Consider the following 27,653-nt stretch of genomic DNA (forward strand, 5'->3'; position numbering starts at 1 on the left):
AAGCTCTAACCAAAAGAAGAGCAAGAGAGAATGAGTGTATGCTCTCCATTTTTTAGCCCAAAATGGAAAAGGAGGCTCTAAAAGATGATGACTGGGTCAAAGCCATGGAAGAAGAACTGGAGCAAATAGAGAAAAATGATACATGGACCCTAGTACCCAGACTGGAAAATAAAAATGCAATAGGCACCAAGTGGGTGTTCAGAAATAAGATGGATGAAATCAGTAAGGTAATAAGAAAAAGGCAAGATTGGTCTGTAAGGGCTATGCTCAAGAAGAAGGTTTGGAATATGGAGAAACCTTCGCACCGGCAGCCAGATTGGAAGGGGTCAAAATTATGTTGGCTTGTGCTACTTATAAAAGGTTTAAAGTATAACAAATGGATTTGAAATCGACATTCTTAAATGGGGTGTTAGAGGGAGAAGTATACATAGAGCAACCGAAAGGGTTTGCATCTGAAGATAGGAGGAATATGGTATGGAGGTTGCAAAAGGCTCTGTATGGGCTGAAACAAGAACCAAGAGCTTGGTATGAGAGGTTATACTTGTATTTGCTAAGAATTGGGTTCAAAAGAACCAGTGATAACAGTAACCTGTATCTGAAGAATGGAGCTGAAGGAAAATACCTAATTGCTAAAATCTTTGTAGATGACATCAACCTTGGGGGAGATGATGAGATGAGCAGAAGCTTTGCTGGACAAATGCAACAAGAATTTGAGATGTCCATGATTGGTGAGATTAAGTTCTTTATTGTCCTACAAGTCTCTTAATTAAATAATGGCATCTTTATCAATCAGACTAAGTACATAAGAGAAATTCTTAAGACTTTTGGAATGGAAGATTGCAAACTTGTTGGAACTCCAATGGTCACAGGTTGCAAGCTGTATAAACATGATGAGGCTAAAGAAGTGAATGAGACACTTTACCGGTCCATGATCGGTAAATTACAATATGCAGTACATAGCAGACCGGACATAGCACAAGTTGTTGGCTTGGTTGCCAGATTTTTTGTAAATCTGAAAGAAACTCACATGATGGCAGTCAAAAGAATATTCAGATACCTAAAGGGGACTGATGTGTATGGTCTTTGGTATCCACATAAAGGAGACTTTAAGTGTCTTCACTGATACAGATTGGGCTGGAAACATCGATGACAGGAAGAGCATCAGTGGAGGAGCATTATTTCTCAGAGAAATGATTGTATCTTGGACAAGTAAGAAACAAAATTGCATATCTCAATCTACAACCAAGGTTGAGTATGTAGTTGTTGCAATTAATTGCACACAGATAGTTTGGATCAAACAACTACTAGAAGGAATTCAAGAAAAAGTTGTTGGACCGATAGTGATTCATTGTGACAACACCAATTCCATTGACATTTCTAAGAACCCCAGCGATGCACTCCAAAATGAAGCATATAGCCATCAAATATCACTATCTAAGGGAACAAGTTCAAGAAAAGGAAGTGATGTTGGAGTGCATACCAACAAAAGAGCAGGTGGCTGATATATTCACCAAGCCACTACAAAAGGACACCTTTGACTATCTCATAGGTAAGTTGAGGGTTATGCCCCTCCATTCAATAAATTAAGCAAACAAGGTTCTATATCAATCTAGTATGATTTTCAAGTTTTTTTTAAAATAAAAACAACTAAATTGATGAGTGTGGACTACTCCGGTTAGGGAGAGCAGTCTTGTAAGTGTTCAGCATGGACTCTTTGGTATTGTTGTCAAAGGGGGAGATATGCTTAGAGTGTTTGAGCATTGGTAGATATCAGTGACAAGGGGAGATATTCATCACTTAGGGCAAAATGACTAGACTGTTACAGAGATGAAGAAACATGCATCTAATTAGCCAGAGTTTGAAGTGTTTGCCATCAATGCCAAAGGGGGAGATTGTTGGCATTGACAAAACTGGTCAATCAAGAAAACCGGTATATGTGCTAAGGTTTGTCATTGATGTCCAACACTTACCAGTGAAGACACTAACCAGTGAAGTGGTATAGGTAGAGTGGTGTTGCTTTTTAGTAAGCAATAGTGAATGGAAACAACATTGGTATTGAATGATCAAAGGTTACTTCAGCTCAAGGAAAGATAAATTAAGTCAATTGATCTATCATTCAGGAAGATCAGTCACTTTGGTGATGGTGAGGTCACAAAAGGTGACTCGGGCAAGAAAACTTGTTTGCTCTAACTAACCAGTAACTCACTGGTAAATAGGGGAGAGACTTGGTGCTAGCACAACAAACCGGAAATCAAAGGATGAACCGGTAATGTAAGAAGTGCAGTTACATACCGGTACACCAGTATGACAGAAGGAAGACAGACGATCGCCATAAATCTCAGAGCAGTGATTGGTTATTCAGTTGCGATGGCAAAGGATGAGTTGGTAAGCTTGTATCTATGCCAAATCATTTGTTGGTAAAGTTAACTTTCAGTTATCATGCAGACAAGCATGATTACATGCGTATTCTCTGGTTTGCATTTATTTGACTGAACAAGACTCAAAAGTTTCTATCCTTGGGAGATGCGGTGGCAAAATTGGTTGAACACTTGGCAGAATTGTTGTAATAAGGCGCATAGAGAAAGAGTGGAAGATTTATAAATTGAAATCTTTTGAAATCCTTGATTGATCTTGTAGTCACATAAATGTGTCCATTTTAATTAAATGAATATTTGCTATTTATTTGATTAAAAATCCACTAGCCATCAGTTAATTAAATTAATATTTAATTAATTCATCTTCAAACATTCTCCTATTAATTAAATAAATTATTCAATTTATTTTAATTAATTCATTAAACTAAAATCACAATCAATTAAATGAATAAATTCTATTTATTTCATTTAAACCCCTTTCCTCTTTTAAATAAATTAAATAAAACATTTATTTAAATCATTAAAATCCACCCCACTTGCATTCTCCTAAAAATGCAACTTGCACCTATTTGTTGAAATAAATGAATTTTATTTTAACAAAAATCCTATTTTCCCTCACCCACCAAACCCACTTGAAATCTTGATCCCCTTCTAGATTCCTCTAAACCCCTTTCTAATTAGCCTAATCCATCCCCTAATATTGTCACATTCCTAAGCAACTTGGAGTCACTTCTCAAAGACTTCAAAGTCTTTGAAAAGCATTAAATGCTTTGTGTGTTCAACAATTTAACCTCTAAAGTCTTCCAAACCACTCATGGCTCTTACATGACCATTAATGGTTAACTCAACTCACCCACATGGTTAGGGACTTTGACCCCTAACTTAACCCTCATGTGACCCATGTGTCTTCTCAAGCATTTATTGCTTTGACCATGATCATCCTCACTAACTCTTGCACAAGAGTTTATCCATTGGATAAAAGTATTATTCTTTGGATAAGAAATTTACTCATTCAACCCAACCTTAACCTTAACTCCCAAGTTAACTCTCAAGTCATGTCAAGCATTTAATGCGTCTTCCCTCTCCTCTCAACCTATCTCATATTGACACTTGTCATCCTGGGATTGGGTTGAAAGCCCTCTCATGGATTGAATATCATTCAATCCTGACCCTTGTTGAGATTATCTAATCTCAACCATCCATTGCTCCATTTTACCTATAAATAGAACTCACATTCCTCATTTTCAAATCCTCAAGCATTTAGCATTCATAGTCATAATCTTGAAAACTTGCATGCATTATAGTGAATTTTAGAGAAGAGCATTTAGCATAAATCACATACATTGTTATTTTGGTCTAAAATAAATCATTCTCATTTCATAGCATCTAATATTAGTTTTTGTCCACATTTGCATATCATTTTGAGAACAATCATTTGTCAATCTTGAACCTCCGTAAGGCATCCATAGTGCAAAAAGTTGTTGAGAGCTACACTAATTTGGAACTTGGAGAGGAGAGGAACAAGGGAGGAGGAGCTACGAGCATGGTAGAAGACATTTGGAGATGTCTTCTTGCATTTATATTCATAGTTAAATGCTTTACTTTGTTTTTAGTGTCTCTCTTGGTATGCCTACTTAGATTAGTTTTTGGTTGATTAACACTAACTCTTCTTTGTTTTTTGTGTTTCTTATGTCTTATACGACCACAGGTTTTAGTCTAAACATTAACCCCTTTTTGCAGAGCATCATTTGGTGAACCTGAACTTGTTTGACTGTTTTAATTGACACACAGGTCGCGCTTTGGCGCTTTAGCGGTATTGAAATTTGGTATTTTAGCGCTATTGTTTCCACAATAGCGCTATTGTCTCAAATTTAGCGCTATTATTTCCACAATAGCGCTATTGTCTCAAATTTAGCGCTATTGACTATTAAGTAGTGCTTTTGTCCTTTTTTTAGTGTTGTTGAATTTCTATATAAATAAATTCTTTTAGCGCTTTTGTAATTACTGTCGCGCTTTTGTGTTAAGTAGCGCTTTTCTTCTCACACACAGTAGCGCTATTGTAACAGAGCGTTGTAGAAAAATACCTTGTAACCGAAAACCCAAAAATTTTAGGCTTGTGGAAGCCCCCCATACATGCGAATTTTTCTAACTTGTTTTCTTTTGTGCAGGTTTTGACTAACCCTACAATAGAAATTTTAGTGATTTTTAGCTTAGGAAGTAAATTTGTTTTTATTGCTCACTTTGTTTTTCAAGTTGGGATAAAAATAAACTCACTTTCTTTTTGGTTAAAAATAAACTACACTTTGATTTGGGTTTTAAAATTCACCACATCTTTCATTTGGAGCTTAAAAAAAACATCATTGCTACAAGCTAAAAAGAACCACAAAAACTCAAACAAAACAACTTTATTTCTTGCAAGTTAGGATTCATTTTCTTTTGGTGCTTAAAATCAACAACACAAATTTTGATTTCCTTGCATCAATTCAAATTAAAAATCACAATCCACACTTGGTTTTTGGGCAAATAAAAAGAACAATCAACTTGTCTTGTTTTACAAAGCGATTTACTTCAAGCAAACGTGTTTTTCATTAAGTTGACCTGGATTTCATTTTCCTAGTTTGCTCAACATATTTCTTTTGAAGAATAAAAAGAACATCGTGGTTGTTGGAGCAACACCTCCAAATAGATAGATCACCATTTGCAATGATAAGTTAAAAAGAACAAGTGTCTTTTGTGTTTGGCACACTTGTGCAAAAGAGTTTGTCAAGTGGTCCTACTTCTAACACACACAATCCTCTCCCTTGGCTTTCATGGTCCTAGGTGCAAGAGAAAAGTGTTAGTAACACTCAAAATTTATCTTTTTAAGAGAGGCCTGCCAAGAGACGCATCACTCTTGAGAACGACCTCGCGCGGTAAATCCTTCGAGTTGCTATAAAAATCAGGTGTGAGCGAAAGCTGCAGCCTTGGGTATAGTTGTTCCTATAGTGTAACTTGCCAAAAGGACAAATGGGCCCCACCACAAATTACAAGGCTCTTAAGTGAGTCACTACAGAATGAACTTATGTCCAAAAACATCGAAAAATTACTAAACACCTTTAAGTAGTAGACCACCCGTTCTATTGATTCAGGTTATTGTGATAAATTCAGTGTAAGAGCATAGAAGGTTTTGCTCCCAAGATACTCACCATTCATATTTTCTTGAGTAGAAACATAGATTTTTGAAAGGTTACTTGTATCCTGATAAAAGTGGTGACTCCCCCATCATAGGGATCATCTATTTTTTATACTCGTGCAAGACTTAGTATATCACATCGTTACCTGCCACGATGAGATTCATAAGGTATGTAGTACCAAAGTTGAAGAAATATCAAGATGTGGAATGAAATTATCGCAATTGGACATTTGACCTTAGGGATAAAGAGTGTTTGAAGTGTCTTCGTTTTTGTGTCAGACCAGTGCAAATTGAGCCGACTTCAGGCTTTGGAAAACACCTAAAATACATTTGAAGGAAAGGGTCATAAAAATCCAAAGATTGGGTTGATTTAGACCCACACCTATTTGTGCCTTTTGAGGCAACATTCTTGTGTTTGTGTGCTTGCTTTGTTTTCTTGTCAAAAGAAAAATAAAAAATCAGTTCCAAAAAACAAGTATTCATCCAACAAAAACATTTTCAAAAACCAAAAATCAAAAACAAGTGCAAACAGCAAAGTATCAAACTATATGACCATTTTTCACATCTTGAGAAAGAAGAATCTTCATCAACTTATCAACTTGAAGAAAAGACCATTGAGCTCAAAGGCTTTTATCAAAAGGAGGAAATTCTTCCATCTTAATAGACAAATCTTTGTCTCTCATAGAACCTTCTTACGTCACATGTGTCTATATCTTCAAGGGAAATTAAAAGAGTTTGATCAAGATTCATTAAACCACAGAGCTTTTACTCAATATCAAGCTTTGAGTTATCACAAAAACAAGGGAGGCGAGATCAATCCTACCTTCTTTCCAGACATTTGTATCACATATAACTCAGCTAGGGAAGAACCACCAACCCCTGAACAACAAGAAGAAGAGTTTTTTCCTTTTGTAACACAAAGTTTTTATTGAAGTACATTTCATCCATTTCCCACATTCACACATCAACAAATCCATTCCAACTCTCAAAACATCAAGAGATTTTTGTCCTAAAGTTCTCTTTCAATATTGCTTGAATCAAACACAATACATCACTTTTTAGAGTGTCTCTAGGATAAACTCATCCTAAGAGGCATTTCTACGCAGGTTAAAACTGGTCTATGAGTGAATCCTCTCATTACTAGGTAGTTGGGTCTATAACACATCCCAGGTCTATCTAAACCTTATCACATCAAACATTGTCAACAAAATACAACAAGCAATTCAAGGAAGAAATTTGGTAACATCTACCTTTAGTGCTAGGGATCCGTATGCAAAACAGTTCACCAAACATCAATCTTTCATTCCATCACCAACTTATCACCATTTTCATCAAACTTCAACAAAAACTTGTAAACAAAATGGCTCAAGCCAGATCAAGGTCTAGACAACAAGAAATTGAGGAAGAAGAGGAGGAAATATCAATAAATTCCAAGAAGCTCTAGGAGGAAATCCAAATGATGAAAATCCAAGTACTCCTACTCCTGCGGCAATAGAAAGGGCACAACACAACCCTCTCTTTAATAGACTTTTTGATGAAATACTCAGGAGCAATGCTAATGCTCACTTTTTAAGACTTGCTCAAGAGGGAGCCAAACTACCCTCTGATTTTGATGTTGCACAACTAAGGCAAGCATCTGAATGCCAAAGTTGTAATGAGGATAAAAGAGGTTGAGATCACATCAGATACAACCTTCATCAAGGAAATACACCACTTCCTCCTCCTCTAAATAAAATAGACATGTTGCGGCAACAAGTTGAGAATCCTGCCCAACAACTTCATAGTGGTGTGAAAACTAATCAGTTTTCACTTAATGACATTTGTCCCTATCCCTTTGATAGGAATCTTCATATGCCACCTTTTCCACGAGGGTTTAAAACACCCAAGTTTGAAAAGTACTGAGGAAAAGGATATCCTCGCGATCATGTTAGAGAATTCCATTTAGCTTGCCTTGAAGTGGCATATGAGGACACATACCTAATGCGACTTTCCCCCAAAGTTTGGGAGGAACAACCACATTATGGTTTTCCCAACTACCAAGTGGCATTAGGACCTTCGAAGAACTAGTCGAGAAGTTCCTGGCACATTACTCACACAACATTGAATGTGATATCACCATGGCTGATCTATGTAACACTAAGCAAAAACCAGGAGAGATATTTTCAGTTTTTCTACAACGATGGTGTCAAATCTCTAGCAAACGTTCCCTTCAATTACCCGAACATGAATTAGTGAAAATATTTATTTCCAACTTAAACGACGAAATGGAATTTCACCTAGACGTGAAAGACACAAACTCTTTCAATGATACGATCACCAAGGGTTTAAAATGTGAATGGGCTCTCATCAAAAAAGGGCTTATCAAGATATACAATGAGCCAAAGGATGGCCCTCACCTGTGCTTCAATAGTGACAAGCCTAACTTCTGGAACAAAAACAAAAATGTCGTCAATGACAGGGTTGTGGATGCAAGGAGTATCAAAAGTGCACAACTTGTGGTCCGATTTGCCGGACAGAACCCCCCACACAAGAATAACACAGTTGCTTCTCCAAATCAAGGACGCAATATATCTCAAGAGGAACCCAGACCACGCCAACAAAATTTTAAACTAAAATGAACATACACTCCCTTAGGAGAAAATATTGAAACGGTGTTACATCAATTGGTTTCTCAAAATCTGGCGACCTTACCCAAAACATCAAATTATGAACCTCAGGTCAAACCTTCATGGTGGAGGGATACTGAACATTGTGATTTCCATCAAGGGAAAGGGCATAAGACAAGCAATTGTCACAGATTGAAAGATCTTATTCAGGATCTTATTGACCGAAGGTGAGATTTTAATCAAATGAAACGACCCAAAAACAACAAACAATGATCATCTCATGTTTAAAAATCCACTTCCATCACAAGATCAAAGGGGTCCTTCCACTTTAGGGCGAAACACAAATACCACTGATTATATGTGCGTCGCCTATAATTACACTGTGAATCACCTATACGATGCCAGTGAACAAATTGCAACTATTAACATCAAAAATCCTAGCTCCACTTGCAATGTTGTTACACGTCGTGGCAAGATTGCCATAAAAGTAGCTCCACAAGGCACCACATCTATCCCAAAGGAGTATAACCTTGTGGACCAGTTAGACAAAACACCTGCACTGATATCTATCTTAGAGCTATTGCGCCTATCTCCATCTCACAAAACAATCTTGGATCAAGCTCTCCAAGAGGCGTCAGTCCCTACAAACCTAAATATAGATCAGTTCCAAGCCATGGTTGGAAATCTAAGGTCATCACCTTGTCTCACTTTCTCTGAAAGTGACAATACGTCCTTCCAGCAACCTCATAACACCTCACTCCATATTGAAGGATTTTTCAACCAACACAGAATCAAGCGAGTCTTGATCGACAATGGAGCAAGCCTGAATATCTGTACACTATAATTGGTCATAGTATTAGGATATGCAATTAAATCAGTGGATCCTCGCAAGAAGATAACAGTCAAAGCCTATGATGATGCAGAGCGTTCATCCAAAGGAGTTGTTGTGCTACCGATCCGAGTGGGCCTGTAAGGACCCGCTTGTCCTAACCCTAGTTAAACCAAACTTAAACTCACTGTTTTAATTAATTATTAAATTAACCATTATTACACATGCAAAAGCAATAATTATTAACATGCAAGTAATAGATAAGTAACTAAACAACCATGCAACTCATAAATAACATGTAGGAATTAAATGTGCATGCGAACAATAACAATCTAAAATTTCGTATGAGGTCCAATAGAATGCAAACCATAATTAGTTATGATGTCGAGTTACGTGTGCGCATAAGTAGCGTAAATCATATGCATGAAATTATTACGAATTAAATTAACATGCAAAAACTCATAATTAAATAATCTACCAGATAATTAAATATGCGTGCATGCGTAAATGAAAACTAATCTAAGAAAGTAAATCATGCATGTTAGTGGGTTAGTATGTTAGTAGCCCTTTTTCTTCTTTTTTATTTGTCAGTTACATTGCATGGCGACTTCTTGTCGCTTTACATCATGTGACCTTTATAGGTCCTTTTTCATAACCTCTACATGCGACCATTCTTGTCTTTACAATGAAATAAAATATACATCTTTAATTATTACATAAAATTTTATCTGGAATCTCTGACTTTCTTTGTCTCCGGATGTGTCGCCTCCGTTTGACTTGGATAACCTCCTCTCGCAAACCGGATGATGGACATATGACCCAGGCGTTTTATCCACCCAACCAAATGAAGCATAAGCTTCCCGATGCTCTTGATAAGCTCCCGTCCCTCACGACGGAGTATCCTAGCAAGCCAGTACCAACTGGTAGTAAAGGAATCCTGTGCAATCATGTAGAACTAACAACCCATCCTGGTTGAACTAACTACATGTGTTATGGCAAGGAGAAAAATAAATAAATAAATATGATGGCCATCATTACCCTATTGGGGAGGTGAAGAAAATCACCCTTCCCTAGTTAGCCCATAAACAAGCACTCTCGTTCCATAATCATCCCTCATAGACAGAAAAATAATTAACCCTCCACGGATTAATGTCAGAATAATATTATTATATGTTTTCTTTATAGATTTTTATAAATTTTCCCTTTATAATATAATTTCCTCAAATCAAAATTAAATTTTAATATTTTCAATAATTCTAAATTAAGAATCTCTATTTAAGTTAGAATTTACCACTATCAAGACTTTCCAAATACAGTCGTAATGTTTCAGTATTTTCTTAAAAACCTAGATCCCAATTTCTCTGAAATTTTCACAGTAACTAAAAATATTGGAAACACAAAAACCCAGTTTCTACTTTTTATGATAAATCGAGAAGAAGGTGTTGACAACACAACTGACACATCAAACAAACTAGTATTAAATCCACAATACCCAATTTTAAAAGAAAAAGATCAAATAAAGACTCAATAAAATATGTAAAATAAATGAACCTGGCTGTAAGAAAGAAGAATCGCAGGCGTTTCCCAAATTTTAAACAATCTCTTCAATCTACCTTGTCGACTTCACAACAATCACATGAATCAAGAAGCTCAAAAAGAATTGGAATCATCAAATAACAGGTTTATTCCTATATTTATAAACATTGAATTCTCTAAAAATAAAATTTAATTGTTTGCATGATTAAATTCTTAAAATAAAACTAATTATTAAAATTAGAACTCACAAAATAGTTAATTGATTTTATTAAATTACAATTTGTTAAAGATTTAGTTTTTAAGAAAATAATTAATTATTAGGCTCTCACATATCGTCTATATTTTTAGTACATAAGTTTACTCCAACATTGTATTTTTGCATGCCTTGATCATTTATTTAAATTTATTAATTAATATTTTAATTAATTTCTTGAATTAATCTCATTATTTATTTTAATTAGTCCTCTAATTTTAGTATTTATAAGATATTATATCTTAAATATCTTTTATATTTTATAATTTAATTATCAAATAATTTTATTTTTAATTACTCAACTAATTAATTTATTTACTCTCTTTTAAATAATTATTTTATAATTATTTCTAGCTTGATTGTAATATTAAATACTTGTATATTTAATAATTTATCCTTATTATTATTTTTATTTTATCAATATATTTTAGACTCCCTAATTTAATTTACTAATTGCTTATCTATTTGGGTACTTTGCACAAGGTTCCAATACTTAGGTTGCTACTAGCGAGCTAGAAAAACCCCTCCTCGATCATATGTCCGCCTTCGATGGTTACCCTGCAACTTATACTTGACAAAAATTCGTCAAATCCCATAAAAATCTAGCAAAATATTAACATCATAACATTATTATTTATCATCATTAAATAACGACATCATATCAATAAAACATCATTATTAAGTATTATTAATCATAACAGTAAAGTATCATTAAAACATTATCATCATAAAATAACTAACCATCATCATTGTCACTAAACCACACAATATCATCTATCATTATTAAAAGTTAATCAAAAGGTATCTGACATAATAAATAAATCTAACTAACGTCTAATTCGAGTCGTGACAGGGCCCAGTGGTGAAGCACATCATATGCCAAGTTCTGGACCTTCCTCTGCCATATAATTTATTGTTAGAAAGACCTTGGATACACGCCATGCAAGCCGTTCCATCCACCTACCATCAGTGTATCAAGTTCTTGCATAATGGTGTACAAATTACAATCTTGGGCGATGCAAATCCCTTTGCATATTGTCACAATATCAATCATCAACCAAATATTATTGTTCCCAACAATAGAGAAGCCATCTCATCCTCATCATAAGTAAGTCCAGCCTCTCTTTCCAGTTCAAACACCACTATACCCAAGCAAGAGAAGCTCAAGATGAAAATAGCAGAGGAAGGTCCTAGGGAATATAATTTGAGCCAACTCTTTTATGTTGGACAAATGCCTACTTCTCCTAGAACTCATGGTAAACCTCAACGGTTACTTCAAACACCACTGGTCAAGCCAGCATGTACTTTGACACCTTTCATCCTTGGAAAGAGTCAAGAAGAAGAAACCAGAGATGAAGACTTAGCAGAATGGATCTATAAAGACCCAATCACCATGAACATCCCACAAGCTAAGCTTCCCACCGATCAATATGGAAAAGGCCTTCTCATTATGCAAAGAATGGGTTATGATGGTCAAAGTGCTTTGGGAAGTTGCAAGCAAGGAAGACATGAACCGTTGTAGCCGGAATTAAAGCCCAAAGATAATACAGGCTTAGGCTTTCAAAAGGAGATCCTTCCTAAACTCAGATTCAAAGGAAAATCCAGCAAACCTCTATATCAGCCTAAAAAGAAGTCACCTTTAATTATATCAGCAGTACCAAAAACCACACCAACTACCCCACTGAGGCTAAACATCCCAGCAATAACATCCACAACACCAATCATCCCACCAATCAAACCAACAATCTCATCAACCACAACAACACCATTAGCAACAACAACTGTATCAAAACCCATAGCAGTATCAACAACACTGACAATTCTAGTAGAAGCAACAGAGTCAACAACATCGATACTCCTCGTATCGGATTCATTGATCCCCATTATCCAACCCGTGGCACCAATCATTTCATCTACAATGGTACATCAGCCGACCACACCTGCAGTGTTTAACTCAAAGGATATCCCAGTATGGTATAGCAACTGGATATTGGAGAGCGACTTAGAGACCGACTCACATGAGTGGGAATTTGATTTCGTCCTGCTCAATACTTCAGATGAGGAAGATGCATCACTACCTCCACCTTGCAAAGGCATCCCTATTTATGGAGAAGCATAGATAAAGACCTCTTGGATTCCTGAACTGGAAACATCTTCCACAGACCCAACGTCGCATCCTATGCCTGATTCTGACAGGGAGAGTATCATCAACAACCTTCACCATAACGTCTTAGCCCTCAATGACACATCTAACCAACTTAACCTAATTGATGAGGTAATGCCCATTATCCATCCTGAACTCATCAAATGGAACCAACCTAATCCCCCATGCCTTGACCACTTCCAAAACGATGACGCGACCATTAATTTTTGGAACTACGGGATAACATACCAAGTGGGGATCACAAAGTTGGATTCACCATTGAACTTAATAGTGCAGCATACTTTGGGGTGGATGCCAAACCTTTCAGCTGCAAAAATATAACAATAAAACACAGATCTTCTAGTGAAAACCACACTGTGGCACTGTTTGATCCCACAAAAGTAAAAAGAAAGAGTGTATCCAATGGTGAAAACCTCTATGAGGCGCTAGAGGATGAAAGGTTTGACATCCTCCCCTCTAGTATACAACAGGAGTGATCAACAATCCTTATTGAAGAGACAAAAGAATACAATGTGGGGACTCCTGAAACTCCTCACCACATACATCTGGCATCTCTTTTAACTCCAAAGGAACAGCCTAAGTTTGTCAAATTCTTCCAGAAGTGTCAGATCAACTTTGCATGGTCATATGCAGACATGCCTGGTCTTGATCAGGATTTAGTCATGCATCACCTCATCATAGCAGAAGGATCCAAGCCTGTCAAGCAGAAACTTTGCAAGATGCATCCTCAGATTGCAGTACTAGTCAAAGAAGAACTTAAGAAACTCCTGGATGTTGGTTTCATTAAACCAATTGATTATGCAAATTGGATATCCAATATTGTGCCTGTCGGTAAACCAAATGGGGGCATTTGTATCTATACTGACTTCAGAGATATAAACAAGGTATGTCCTAAAGATAACTTCCCCTACCCAACATCGACATAATAGTGGACCTAATAATAGAACATGTCATGCTTTCACTCATGGATGGCTTTTCAGGGTACAATCAGATAAAGATCGCACTAGAAGCTCAACATAAGACAACCTTCACGTGTCCATGGGGAACATACTGCTGGAATGTAATGCCTTACGGTTTAAAGAATGCAGGAGCAACCTATCAAAGAGCAATGACAACCATCTTTCATGATATGATGCATACCATAATGGAAGATTATGTTGATGACTTATTGGCAAAATCACTCACAAGAGAAGGTCATTTGGAAATATTAGAGAAAATCTTTGACAGACTAGAACAATATTATGTTCGACTCAACCCAAAGAAGCGTGTCTTTGGAGTAACCTCAGGGAAGCTTCTAGGATACATTATCTCAAGAAAAGGCAATGATGTCGACCCAACAAAGGCCAAAGCAATCATGGACATGCCACCTCCGAAGAACATCAGTCAGCTAAGGACATTACAAGGGCACCTACAATCCATCCGAAGATTCATTGCACAACTGGCAGATAAGTGTCACCCCTTTACACACCTCTTACACAAAAACATCAACTTTCAATGGGATGCCAAATGCCAGCAATCATTTCATATACTTAAAGACTGTCTCATGAATACACCATTGCTGATTCCACCAGATCCGAGTAAGCCTCTATTACTCTATATCTTAGCAACAAATACAACATTGGGTGTACTACTGGCACAACACAATGCAGAAGGGAAAGAGTGTTATATTTACTACATCTCTCGCACACTAGTTGGCTATGAACTCAATTACACACCTATTGAGTGAGATTACCTAGCAGTAATCTTGGCAGCTACTAAACTAAGGCACTACCTGTTAACACATAAAGTACAACTTATTGCAAAGATTGATCCACTAAAGTACTTACTTAGCAAAGCAACATTGACAGGCCTCTTGGCCAAATGGGTGATGATTCTAAGTGATTTTGACATCGAGAATGTGGACCTTAAGGCTATCAAGGGCCAAGTTATTGCAGATCAATTGGCCGATGCACCCCTCATAGGAGGTCATCCTCTCATTTCCAATTTTCCAGATGAAGAGATATTCTTGATCACAGCATCACAACCATGGAAACTATACTTTGATGGTTCATACACTAGGCATGGCTCGGGGGCAAGCATTTTGTTTATCACACCTCAAGGTGATAGCATCCCAAAGTCTTACAGGATCACATTTCCATGCACGAACAACATAGCTGAGTATGAGGCCCTGATCACAGGACTCGGACAAGCTATACAATGGAAATTAAAAGAGCTACAGATATATGGCGACTCCCAACTGGTCATCCGATAAGTAACTGATGAATACCAGACCAAGGATGACAAATTCATGTTGTACAAACAAATGATGGATAGTTTAAAGGCACCATTCACTATTATCACCTTTGAGCAGATACCCAGAGATCAAAATCGAGTTGTTGATGCTATGGCTACCATTGCATCTCTCCTAGATCTTCCACAAAATTTAACACACTACGAGTTCTTGGTCGAACAACTTTGGATTCCCGCTTATGATATCCCCAAATCTAAGATGATATGTCACCTTATCAGTTTCAAATCCCTATGGTACGGTGAGTTCTACACCTATATACACGATCATACACTTCCTCCTAACCAATCGAATAACCAACGTAAAACCTTCATTCCCCAAACCGCTCGATATACCATCATCACTGAAACCCTATATCGACGCAGTCTTGATGGTACTCCCCTTCGATGTCTGGAATAGGATGAGATAACAAAGGCCTTGGAAGAGGTACATGAAGGAATTTGTGGGACTTGTGCCAACAGTCCTTCACTAGCCAAGAAGATCATAAGTGTTGGATACTATTGGCTGTCCATGGAAAAAGACTCCTACTATTTTGTCAGAAAGTGAAAGAAATGCCAAGTTCATGGAGACCTCATACATGCACCAACACAGAAATTGCAACCAATCACAACACCATAGCCTTTTTGTCAATGGGGACTTGACCTTGTGGGTAAAATCCATCCATCTTCATCCAACAACCACAAATTCATCATTACCGCTACTGAATACTTCACAAAGTGGATCGAAGTTGTTCCACTTACCCAAGTCACCGGCAAGCAAATCGCCTCATTTATCCTTAATTACATCATCTTTCGGTATGGTGTACCCATGTCCATCATCACAATTAATGGTCTTCCTTTCAAAAATCAAGATGTCTGTGAGCTTTGTGAGAAGTTTCACATCCAACACCACTTTTCCACTCCCTATTACCCACAAGGAAATGGTCAGGCCGAAGAATCAAACAAGAACATATTGAGAATCCTTAAGAAGACAGTCAACGATACCGGTCATGATTGGCATGTTCAATTGAATCCAACACTATGGGCGTATCGAACTAGCATTCGAACCCCTAGAGGCGCAACTTCCTACTCACTGGTCTATGGTGCAGAAGCTATCTTACCTATTGAGGTTGAGATACCATCACTACGGGTTTCCTTGCATAACCTCATAGATGATGAAGCATACAGAGTATCACGTCTTCAAGATTTAGAGCTACTTGATGAGAAACGAAAAGCTGCATACAATCACCTCAAAGCTTATCAACATCACATAAGAAGAAGCTATAACCATCAAGTTCGACCTCACACATTTGAGGTAGGTGATCTTGTTCTAAGAGAGAATCCTCATAACCAACCCAACTGAGAACATCAGGGAAAGTTTGAATCAAATGGGTTGCATCCATATGTTATCACTGTTGTATTTGGGTCCGGGGCATATCAGTTGGCTACGTCAGAAGGAGAACCGCTAGCAGATCCGATCAACCTGCACCTCAAAAGATTTTATACCTAAGCTATACAGAGCATTAGGCTTCCATACATATCAGAAAACCACCAAAAACATTCTAAAAAATGTCCTGAAGAAAATACAAAAACATCAAAATAGTAAAGAAAAATCATGCATCCAAACGGTGAACAACCACTCCGGTGGCACCTTGGGTAAGTGCGATGGTGAAAACTTGGCAAACAGGTGCCACTCATAAAGGCTACGGCTCCATTGTCTTTCAGACTTGTTGCGATCACATTCATTACATCCACTCATCCATCAGTCAAAACCATGGCTTGTTATTGATCTGTTATCAAGGATAGTACTTCGTGCGTCTTGCATCCCGCTTTTTCATAGTCATGTCTAAACTGGGGGCAATGCCCTTAATCTGTTTGATGGAATTGGATTCTATATTACTTGTGATTCATTGACTTCTTCATTCAAAAATGTCTCACAAAATACCAAAAACATTCAAAAAAACAATCACACAATACCAAAAACATTCAAAACACTCACAAAATCCAAAAACATTAGAAAACATCAAAAATCAATCAAAAACATGGCAACGCTTTGTACATACGCATCCAAGAAGATACCAAACCCACATTGTGACATACTCAAATGATGACCACTTATCACATCGACCAAACACTCAACATCAAACACACAAACTTTCTAAACAAGGATGCATCCTTCCTTACTCAAAACAAAGACATAATAACATTTTCTTTGACAAGAAAATTTTGTTTAAGCTATCAAGTACTTGGTCAGTTTGATAAGTTAGTTATTCATTTATATCAGGTTCCTACGCTACTTCGGGATATCCACAAGTATTAGAGTGGTCAGGATGGTTCCTAAGCATTGTTTGTATGTCTTCTGCAAATTATTCCGATGAAGTTCTGGGGCATGTACTAATGGTGTCTACGTGGGAAGTTCACTAAGTTATGTGATCTTATGCAAAATATAGTCATGGATCACTATGGTTTGCTGAACACAGCGTATACCTCGACCATATGAGCATGGACCATTATGGAGGGTCCATATTGTTTATTTATTTATGTTGTTTGTTTGCATGTACAATGTTCCATCCTTGGTTCCTACTGCCTCATCCAAGTTCGATATTACCATGCTAAATGATGAAAATACAAGCACTATGGATCATCATTCCATCTCATCTATTTATATTGCATTCTTTTGCATATCACCCATCCATTTAATCATTCATATGCATGATTTTGAATGCAAGTGTGAACAAAGTTAATAGGAGAAGTCATGTGAAAAATGAGTTGGTCTTGGATACAATCACGATAGAGTTCTCTGATACATCATCAATGCATCATGCAAAGTCTACACAACCTTGCATTCATCTATCATAATCACATCATCATTTCATTACATTTAGTTACATTGCGTAAGACCTAGTTCATTGTCATCTAAATTGCATATAGGTTTTTTTCAATCTTCATTAGAGTGCATTTAAAATCATTTATTTGCATTTTAATACATATAGTTCATTATCATTTATTTGCATTAACATCATTATTTTATTATTGCACAAATTGTGACATTTAGATTCATTTGAATGATAAATTTCTCATCATTGCATTTACTACCATTATTAGCCATTACTATGCATTCATTTAGTGTCATTTACTGACCACCATTTACCATCATTTAAAACTTGTTTACCATGCATTTGTTTAGATTCCCATAGTTGCATACATCTATTTATCTATCCATTATTTAAGTACATTCATTTATCCATCTATCATATTCTTATACTCGTTCATTACATTTCACATAATTCATTTAGGATTCATTAGAAAACATTCATTATTCTTTTTATTGCATTAAGGTGCAGATATTCATTACTCATAAGTTGCATCATCATCACATTATCATTTCACTTAGCTATATTTTATCAACATTTAGAATCATAACAAAACCATTTGTCTCAACATTGGTTTATGCATTTTACATATACATTCATTTAGCTATTATCATATAAACTTTTGTACTTTACATTTGTTTATCCATATTGCATTCATTTTAACCATCTAGATGCATTTACATAAATCATTCATACAGGGCATCAATCATCACTGCATATCATCATCTCATTATCTCATCAACATACAAACACAAGTACTATCTATATCATCGTTAGTATCATTTCATTATGCATACATCATCAGCATCATGGCATTACATACATAAAGCATTTCACCAACACATCATTCATATATATAAACTTGCATCCACGTGTTAGCATCACATTCATAAAACATGCATACAGACATCATGTAGGAATAAATCATCACGAAACATGCATATAGGAATTATCTCATAAACACATATATCTAGCAAGTACAAATGTCATCATAGATCATCATCCTGCATAAATCCGTACATATCATCAACATGCATATCACCACAAAATATGGGATCTCCTCATATATCATATCATATCGACAAAAACATACATGTATTAGAGTACAATGAAATCCAAAATATCGGCTACCAAGAGCCATCCAAGACACAGTCCAAAATGACAATGTAAAAGCATACAAGAATGCCCTCTCAGATGCCACTCTAACCGGATGTTGCACCACCTGCACCACCATCACCACCTTCTCCTCCACTACCCCCCACACCACCTAATCTATCGGATCCATCACACCACCACTACTCTGCATCCTTAGTGATCGCTCTGATCTCACCCGCTGCATCTGGGAATAGCTAAGTGTTCGCTGACTAGCTGGTACCACCTGCTCATATAACCCCCGCCAATAATCTATCTTAGCCTATGCTTGCCACATCTCCCTCATTGCCTCCCTAGTAGGACCCTATGCTCCTACTCCAACCCGGACTCTCTCATGCAACTCCACAAATCTCTCCATGGCCTAATCTCTCTTTTGTAGCACTACAATCAACTCTGACTCTCGTGCAAAAAGTTGCACATCTCTAGCTGCAACCTCTGCTTCCATATCCTCTAGCCAAGTCTGCAAAAATAATATCATATGATCCTGTAGATCTCCACCACTTGTCACTCCCTCCCCTGTATCCATCGGTGCCTCTCCAGTGGCTCCCTCCCCTGTATCCATCGGTGCCTCTCCAGTGGCTCCCTCCCCTATCTCCATACGTACCCGTCCCTCCCCCACATCCCTATCACCTAATCTCAGGCCTCCCTACATCAAAGGTCCCTACGATAGCTACAATGGCTACCCACCTCTCCCTCTCCACTGTAATCGTCCACCACCCCCACCTCCACCTCTGAATCCACCACCTCGTCCAAAACCCCCACCCCCTCCTCATCCTCCTCCTCCTCCATCACCTCCTCCTCCATCCCCACCACCACCACTACCTCTCCCTTGTCCACCTACGTGACCTCCTCTCCTCCTCCATCCCTGTCTCCTCTCCTCCTCAAAGGATGGATTAAGCTTTGTTGGATCGAATATCCATGGAATCGGATGTGCCGCAATATACTGAGTGTACTCATCTAACACCCCTGCATCTACCACCCCAGGCCTCATCTGCCATGGTCTCACCTGTAGCATGCAAAACTCTGCCAAAGCCTGATCATAAGGTAACACTGGTCCCCATAGGAACCTCTCTCGGACTACCCTAGCATACTCTCCTGATCCACTAGGCAATCCCTGCCTCCACCCAAACTGTCTCTGAACTCTACTTGGAAGTTGTCTCTCCACATTGTAGGTTGTCCTACCAATGAGGTATCGTGTCATAAACACATACAACAACACCTCTGCATCATCCTCCCATGGCTCGCACTCAATGTACGACCTCCAGATCATTATATCCAAATCGTCCAATGCCTGTCGCCACCACTCTAACTTTCCCATGTGGGGCTGACTCATCATACCTCCATACATGTATACATATGGCTTGTCCACTGCTCAGAATCTCAGACTAACTAGTCGGGTAACAGGTAAGTGCTCCCAAGCCCAAATATGCAGCAGAGTGATCCCCACTCCCAATGAGCCGACCTCTCGGTATACTACCTCATGTAGCTCCCGATATAAGTACGACAATATGCACGGTCCCCATGCAAACTGGGTCCCCTTTGTCATCATCTGCTCGATCACCTGACCCGAACCAACGACCAGTCCATGTGATCATTGATCTGGACATAACAGTCCCCCAACAATCCCTGATAGCACAGATGGTAATGGCTCATACAAAGAAGCTATGTCCTCCCATGCTATCGATCCATCATCAATGAAGACATCATCATCAAAGAATCTATGCACTGCTGCTATCCCCCAAGCTCGGTCATACGTCACCAGCTCTCCACGAATGGGAATGTGCAGGATGTGTCATACATCCTCCAGTATAACTGTCATCTCCCCCTGCGCCAAGTGAAACGTGCATGTCTCACTATGCCATCGCTCTACCAATGCTGTGATCAATCCGTGATTCATTCAAATCACGAGCATATACATAAAATCGTACAGGCCAGTCGCTGCAATGCAATCCATCTCGGCCTTTGTCAAACGATCACGCAACACCTGTGTGGTGGGATGCCTCTCATGCATCTGTAAGACGTGAAGCTCCTCCTACACACGTTCATCAACCATCATCATCAGTTGTTTTATTTCAAACTTTCTTAAGCTTAAACCTAGACTATCAACAGATACTTTGATCAAGTATCTTCGGGTCTCAACAGGTAAGCAATCATGGCACACCTAGACTACAACAGACATTTATCCTAATGACCTAAGTCTCGTCAAGGCTACTATGGTTCAAAACAACTCTCAAACTCACATCTCCATCCATCCATCATTAGCATCAGAAGATTCTTTTCAAACACACTAGGGCATCTACCTCCCTAACAAAAGTGCTATTATGCACACAAAAGCGCTAATATGCTCACACAAGCGCTAAATCAACTACCCAATAGCGTTAAACCAACAATAGTGCTACATTAACTATACAATAGCATCACCTCATAGGCAAAGCGCTCAATCAACTACTCAATAACGCTAAAAACCCAATAGCGCTAAATCAACTATACAATAGTGCTACACTTGACAAACATGCTAAAACGACTATACAAAAGCGCCATAGCGGCACAAAATCCCTAAATTAGTTGACAATAGCGCCAAAACACGATTTTAGCGCTATTGTGTTGACTCAACTTGGACCAAGCAAAAAACCTATAAAAAATGCATGAAATTCAAAAATTTAAATTCACATACCGTTGGTCTATAGTCGTCTGGCCGCTAGAATTGACGGACTCGCTCTAGTCGATGATCTACTATAGGAATCGACATCCTGACTGCTGCTTGCTCTTCCAAAAGGTCACTATCAAAGCTCTGAAATCACCAAGGAGACAAATGCAAATGATCCTGTTTTCACCCATTTCCTCCCATATATACCCTTCGTCGTAACCCTAAATTTACCCCGCTCACCGTTGTGATCCCCGTGAACTTCTAGAGCCTCCCATTTCTTCATTTTATCTCCGATTTCTTCTATTTTTTCATCAGTATTACTATAATCTTCTCTTCTATCACCCCGCCAATTTTCATTCTTTTTCGAGAGATCGCCCGATTTTTCAAAATAAATAGGCCCATCTCTCAAGGGGGCATACCACCCATTAAATTAACATTTTATGGGGCATATTTCTTCACACCCATTTTCTTTCTTTGAAACAACACGATAAACCGCACCGTCTCAAAGAGGGGCAGATGTAGTCACATAAATCTGTCCATTTTAATTAAATGAATATTTGCTATTTATTTGATTAAAAATCCACTAGCCACCAGTTAATTAAATTAATGTTTAATTAATTCATCTTCAAACATTCTCCTATTAATTAAATAAATTATTCAATTTATTTTAATTAATTCATTAAACTAAAATCACAATCAATTAAATGAATAAATTCTATTTATTTCATTTAAACCCCTTTCCTCTTTTAAATAAATTAAATAAAATATTTATTTAAATCATTAAAATTCACCCCACTTGCATTCTCCTAAAAATGCAACTTGCACCTATTTGTTGAAATAAATGAATTTTATTTTAATAAAAACTCCTATTTTCCCTCACCCACCAAACCCACTTGCAATGTTGATCCCCTTCTAGATTCTTCTAGACCCCTTTCTAATTAGCCTAATCCATCCCCTAAATATTGTCACATTCTTAAGCAACTTGGAGTCACTTCTCAAAGACTTCAAAGTCTTTGAAAAGCATTAAATGCTTTGTGTGTTCAATAATTTAACCTCTAAAGTCTTCCAAACCACTTATGGCTCTTACATGACCATTAGTGGTTAACTCAACTCACCCACATGGTTAGGGACTTTGACCCCTAACTTAACCCTCATGTGACCCATGTGTCTTCTCAAGCATTTATTGCTTTGACCATGGTTATCCTCACCAACTCTTGCACAAGAGTTTATCCATTAGATAAAAGCATTATTCTTTGGATAATGAATTTATACACTCAACCCAACCTTAACCTTAACTCCCAAGTTAACTCTCAGGTCATGTCAAGCATTTAATGCTTCTTCCCTCTCCTCTCAACCTATCTCATATTGACACTTGTCATCCTGGGATTGGGTTGAAAGCCCTCTCATGGATTGAATATCATTCAATCTTGACCCTTGTTGAGATTACTCAATTTCAACCATCCATTGCTCCATTTTACCTATAAATAGAGCTCACATTCCCAATTTTCAAATCCTCAAGCATCCTCAAGCATTTAGCATTCATAGTCATAATCCTGAAAACTTGTATGCATTATAGTGAATTTTAGAGAAGAGCATTTAGCATAAATCACATACATTGTTATTTTGGTCTAAAATAAATCATTCTCATTTCATAGCATCTAATTAGTTTTTGTTCACATTTGCATATCATTTTGAGAACAATCATTTGTCAATCTTGAACCTCCATAAGGCATCCATAGTGCAAAAAGCTGCTGAGAGCTACACTAATTTGGAACTTGGAGAGGAGAAGAACAATGGAGGAGGAGCTACGAGCATGGTAGAAGACATTTGGAGATGTCTTCTTGCATTTATATTCATAGTTAAATGCTTTACTTTGTTTTTAGTGTCTCTCTTGGTATGCCTGCTTACACTAGTTTTTGGTTGATTAACACTAACTCTTCTTTGTTTCTTGTGTTTCTTATGTGTTATACGACCACAGGTTTTAGTCTAAACATTAACCTCTTTTTGCAGAGCATTAGATCTGATTGAGGATATGCTTGAAGGTGTCGACAAAAAATATATATAAATCTGGAGCTCTTTTAGAAAGTTTTGATCATGAAATTTGAAAGAAGGAAATCTTGTTGAAGGCGATCCAAGGTGAAGAATAGAGTGAGAGGAAGTACTAAGAGGTGTTAGCATAATTAAGTGTGTGTGTGAAGCAGATCGGCTGACTGCAGAGCTGAAGGAAGGAGAACCGGCTAAGGGTAGAACCGAAGGACAGAGGACCGATAGAGTACAAAGCCGAAGGTCAGTGGACCGTCAAAGTACAATGCTGAGGGATAGGTGACCGACTGAGTGAATAGCCGAAGGTGTAAGAAGGAAACTGGTTTTGCGCATAGAAGACACAACCGATGTGTATTGAGTGTCATGCATATTGAGATTTGATCAAGCTATTAGTAGCTAATTCAACAGATCATCCATTTGTTGATTTCTAACAACTGCAACATAAATCCCTTAACTGGGTGGACTTTAACATGTCCCATTGTATAAAATCCCTTAACCGAGTAACATATTTATTGATGTTCTAAGTCCTTTAACTAGGATACCTTTAACAAGATAAAGGCACTAACCGACTTGATCAAAATCCCTTAACCGGGTGGCACCTAATAATGTCGTTGTAATCTCTTAACAGGGATGGCTCTTAACCGGGGGTACTCTAGAAGAGTGCAAATTTTGTGATTTCCTACTCACACCGTGGTTTTCTCCCTATTGGGTTTCCACGAGATAACTCCTTGGTGTCACTGTCCACTTTGCATGCTTGCATATTTTACATCAGTGTTTAAGTATATTGTTGGATCTTAGATGAATAAAGATTTAAGATAAAAGTTAAATTGTGAAAATTTGATTAAGTGTTGATTCACCCCTCCCCTCTCAGCACTAGTTGGGACTAACACAATCCATCCACAAATAAAGAAAATATGTAAGATGCATTAATCATATCCAAAGGGGTGTGTCACATATCAAGCTACCAAGGTTTTTAAGAGTGGGAGATGTAAAACTTATATATTAGACATGGAATGAACATTTCAAGATGAATCAATAATAATTGTGGCCATTCAAGATACCTTGTTTTGTAATGTAGCTTATTGGTGGAACACACACATATATAATATCCTTGATTATTATGCCTTTGACTTTTAATCAAGGACTTGTACATACATGAAGAAGAAGAGAACACCCTCATCCCCAAGTATGAAGGATCAGATAATCTAAAGGATCATATTCAAGTTTTAATTATCACATGGAAAGGATATAGATAATATGACTACTACCTCTACATTCAAATATTTTATTGGACCTTGACACTTGTAGTCAAAAACTGGTATATCAATCAGGAACAAAGAGTAGAAACTAAGGAGTGGTGAAAAATACAAGAATAATTTATTCACACATTCTCCTTTCAGGATGAAAATGCATATATATGTACCACACTTAACAAAATCAAGGAGATTATTCTCAAACCAATTTCAATTTTTTTTTTTTTGACAACTACAAAATCCAACTAGTTAAGATACAAGACATCTAGAAGGTCATTGAATGGTTGGAAACACAAGAAAACCTAGTAGAGAATAGGTTTTATAAGGTACACAAAGATGAGGAAGAATTGGACCCCAAAATTGAGATCATATTGGAAGAAGGGGAACGAGAGTTACAACTGAAAAAAAAATGATTTTGAAGATACTATTATACCCAACCTCTCAAGCTAAGAAAAGAGCACATAGTTTATGAAGATACTCCTAAAATGTCAAATATTGATGATTATTAGGAAGAACTAGTTGTGGCATCAATTATTAAAATTTTATTAGAATGTGACAATCTATTTCCCCAAACATTCATAGAAATGAAAAACATAAAAAAAGATGTGAGATTCATGAATATGTAGTTGAAGGAGGGAACTAAATGACATTGGAAAATGCCTTACTGTCGTAATGCTAATATGAAGAAAAGAGCCAAGACAAAACTAGATTAAATATTGGTGGCAAGGATCATCAAAATAGTTTAGATTTTAGATAAAATGGAGCAAAAATAAGCTATTTATTATAATAATAACATTTCCAATAAATCCACCCCGAAGACAAAAAATAAGCTAATTTATTGGATATGTTTTTGGGTAATTGCTATATTGTCCCTTGCAAGTGACAATAATTTTTTTAGATCATTTTGATTTCATTAATGTATTTTATTATAAAATTATTTTTCTATATCTTCTTCACAACATGAAGTAGCTAAAGAAGAAGAAAAAATACGAGAACAAGAGAAAGAGAAATAAGGAAACAAGAACGAAAAAGGTAGAAAAATGAGAACAAGAGAAATAGCAAGAGAAAGAAATAGAATAGGAGTAAGAAAAAGAGTAGGAGTAAGAGGAAGAGTGAGAGAAAAATTAAGATCAAGAACAAGAAGTAGCAAAAGAAAAACAAAAAAAATTAAAGAAGGAGAGGAAGGCAAATAATTTTTATTTTTTTGCATCAAGGATAATTCTTTTTTAAAGAGGGGGATAATTCTACACCTCTAACCATGTAGTGTGTATTAGGTTATGAGTAGTCAACTTGTGGCTACCTTAACTATTAAATAAGTCATATTATCATTATCATATTGTTTTTTAGTTATTTAGGTTGGCTTAGGGCTTATAGGTTGTTAGCTAAGTTAGTTTAGGTGATATCCTTGACATAAGTATGGTATGTATAGGGGGTAGAGGTTATCTATTATTATCATGTGGAGTATTGAATCCGCGTTGAAGAAAACTGGAAGTATCCTCCCCAAAATGGATTAGGAGGTTGCCCCATCGAAGTGGCATATTATTATCAAGTATTTTTAACATATTTTAAGTCATGTTCTTCTATTGGTGTTCATCACGTAGTGTGATGGTTAACTAGTTGCATTTCTAATGGTGCAACCAAGGTTTGAATCCCTGTTAGGCTCACATGACATTTATGCTAGTTCTAGGTTGTTAATGTGTAAGTGATGCAGGTGGTGGTGGAGACAGTGGTGGTGTTCCTGCTGGTGGAGATGGTGCTTGTATATGGTGAAAAGGGGATAGTGAAAAACAACAATATTGAAAGAATAACAAGGATCCAACCATAAAACCCTAGCCTAACAATGAAAATGATCAACCATACACAAATGAAGATACCTAATACCATGAAAATAAAAAAAATAAATCAAATATACCATTCACATGTCAAGTAGGATTTCAATCTCCATTGATCTTCTTTGATATGTTTGCTCTCAGATTTTATGTGTGCCCAAGAGCTCAACAAAGAATGGATTGTGGTTGATAGCTTGATCGCGAGAAGGCTTGATTGCATAAGCTTGATTTGATGATTAGATGATTAGCTGCATTAGGGTTGACAATAAAGGAAGCATCCTCTTACATAGAGAATACTTTAGGAAATGGAGGATACGATTCAGAGGTGTAAAGATAAACGGTCGGCTAGGATTAAAGGGTAGGTAGAAGAAATAAGAAAATAATGAGAGGGTAGGTAGTGTATGAATTAAGAGATGAATGAAATGTGTCATGGGTAGAAAAGGCTAATGAATTAATCAAAGATTTATTTAATTAATAGAGGAAGTGGGATCAATTAATTAAATAAAATATTTATTTAATTTAGGAAAAGGACAATTTAAATAAATAAAAGTATTTATTTAAATGAGGAAGGCCTAGAAGAGGATTAATGAATTAATTAAATAAATAAAAGACTTGGGATAAAGTAATTAAATAAATAAAAATATTTATTTAATTAG

Source organism: Cryptomeria japonica, chromosome 6 (assembly GCF_030272615.1).
Source record: "Cryptomeria japonica chromosome 6, Sugi_1.0, whole genome shotgun sequence".
NCBI lineage: Eukaryota > Viridiplantae > Streptophyta > Pinopsida > Cupressales > Cupressaceae > Cryptomeria > Cryptomeria japonica.